The sequence below is a fragment of the Coregonus lavaretus genome (genome assembly GCF_964263955.1).
Source record: "Coregonus lavaretus genome assembly, contig: HAP1_SCAFFOLD_253, whole genome shotgun sequence".
In the NCBI taxonomy this organism is placed as follows: domain Eukaryota; kingdom Metazoa; phylum Chordata; class Actinopteri; order Salmoniformes; family Salmonidae; genus Coregonus; species Coregonus lavaretus.
This window is the reverse complement of record NW_028164325.1, coordinates 181,506-183,875: the sequence shown is the minus strand read 5'-3', so window position 1 is coordinate 183,875 and position 2,370 is coordinate 181,506.

The window sequence follows — 2,370 nt, the reverse complement described above, 5'->3', positions numbered from 1 at the left end:
TTTTAGTTTTTCAATCATATGCTGTGTATACTCTGGTTATTTCACTCCAAAACCTCACCACTGTTTGAGGAGCATGCAGCCTCTCTCTGCGGGACAGGTGATATTCCGCCCAAACTCTGTATGCCATGGGCTCTACAACCCTGTTCCTGCAGCTACCCAGTGCTTCATTCGGGAAACCAGGTGGAATCTGTTTTGGATCATCAATAGTAACATGTTTTCACAAGGAAACATATTTCACTAAACTGTTGACAGCCCTTCTCTCTGCGCGCTCGAAAAATGAATGAAGGATAGAGGGGAGGAGATGGAAACGCACGGTGGTGAGATATTCTGTAGCTAACAGTAATATGTTATCCTATTAATTATGAACATATTTGTTTTCTTCCTATTACTAGACTATATTAAAATCTAATTCTGTAAACCGGAAGGCTAACTCTGTAAGCTGCCCTGCACAATCAATGAACCAACAGCATGGCCTGGGCCTATACGTTCTCTCCCAGACTCATGGATAGGAAGTGTGGAGTGTAACATAAGGTAACCAGTCCATCCAGTATGTATAATAATACAGTCATCACTCAAAGGCCATTACTAGAATGTGTTTAATTATGGAGTCAAGGCTAGACCAATTATGTACCGAAGACATCTTCAATCTTTTTTCAGTTTTTAATGTTTTTCTGCTGTGTGTAATATGCAGTAGGCTATGTATTGTATAATGGCAAAATCATTATTTTATCATTCGTTTTTTTCGGGCTTGGTCTCATATATAGCCTGTGTGTATACATAATATACAACATCCACAACAACCATGTTTTTCACTCAGTTTCAACCTGTTGAACTTCTTTCTTCTAATGGATCAATCACAGTGATGTGAGTTTTAAAAGCACGATGCTGTTTTGATAATAGGGATTTGATGTGATTTTTTTTGTTTTTGTGTGTGTGTGTGTGTGAGAGAGAGAGAGAGAGAGAGAGAGAGAGAGAGAGAGAGAGAGAGAGAGAGAGAGAGAGAGAGAGAGAGAGAGAGAGAGAGAGAGTTGGTGTACTGTGGGATTCATTAATCATTTTGGCTCATTGGACAGGTCAGAGTCTATTGAAGTTGTTTGAGTGGTTGTTGGCAATACACTGTAGATGTATGTGTTACAGATTAGAGAGTGTTCCAGAGTAGAGAGTGTTCCATGGTAGAGAGTGTTCCATGGTAGATAGTGTTCCAGAGTAGAGAGTGTTCCATGGTAGAGAGTGTTCCAGAGTAGAGAGTGTTCCAGAGTAGAGAGTGTTCCAGAATAGAGAGTGTTCCAGAGTAGAGAGTGTTCCAGAGTAGAGAGTGTTCCAGAGTAGAGAGTGTTCCATGGTAGAGAGTGTTCCAGAGTCGAGAGAGTATTCCAGAGTAGAGACCCACAGTAGCGACTGTAATTGAGGATTGACAGTGTCTGCTGTGGCAGGTGGGAAGGTGCAAGTTACCTGAGAAATATCTCTCAATGTTCTAATCTCTCAATGTTCATCTCAAAGTGCACCAAATTCATGCATTTATCTGTTGAAATGCCCTGAACCCCCATACTGGCTTTGTCTTCAAATCCTAGAAAAGCCCCTGGACAGGCCTCACTCCAGTCACAGCTACAACCACCACCACCGACTTCCACTACTGTTACCTCTGGGAGAGAGGAACTTCTACCCCTGGAGAGAGAGGAGTTGCTACCCCTGGGGAGAGAGGAGTTGCTACCCCTGGGGAGAGAGGAGTTGCTACCCCTGGGGAGAGAGGACCTGCTACCCCTGGGGAGAGAGGAGCTGTTACCCCTGGAGAGAGAGGAGCTGTTAACCCTGGGGAGAGAGGAACTGCTACCCCTGGAGAGAGAGGAGCTACTACCCCTGGGGAAAGAGGAGCTGCCACCCCTGGGGAGAGAGGAGTTGCTACCCCTGGGGAGAGAGGAGCTGCTACCCCTGGGAAGAGAGGAGCTGCTACCCCTGGAGAGAGAGGAGCTGCTACCCCTGGGGAGAGAGGAGCTGCTACCCCTGGGGAGAGAGGAGCTGATACCCCTGGGGAGAGAGGAGCTGCTACCCCTGGGGAGAGAGGAGCTGCAACCAGGAGAGACTGCGACCCTGCTTGGGAAGAGCTTAACGATTGGTGATTGTTGGGGCACGTTTGGCAGGAACCTCAGTGACGAAAACTGCTGAACTTGCTGATGTTTCACAAAATGCCATGGCCGTCTCAGTAACCAGGTCTCAACCAAATTGAAGACAACCATCAACAAAACACAAAATTATGGAATTTATTTTGGAATAATGATTAAACATCCCTCCAATAGAGTTTCAGACACTTGTAGAATGTATGCCAAGGCACATTGTAAGAGCTATAAAGAGACAGGGAGTGGGAGAGACAAC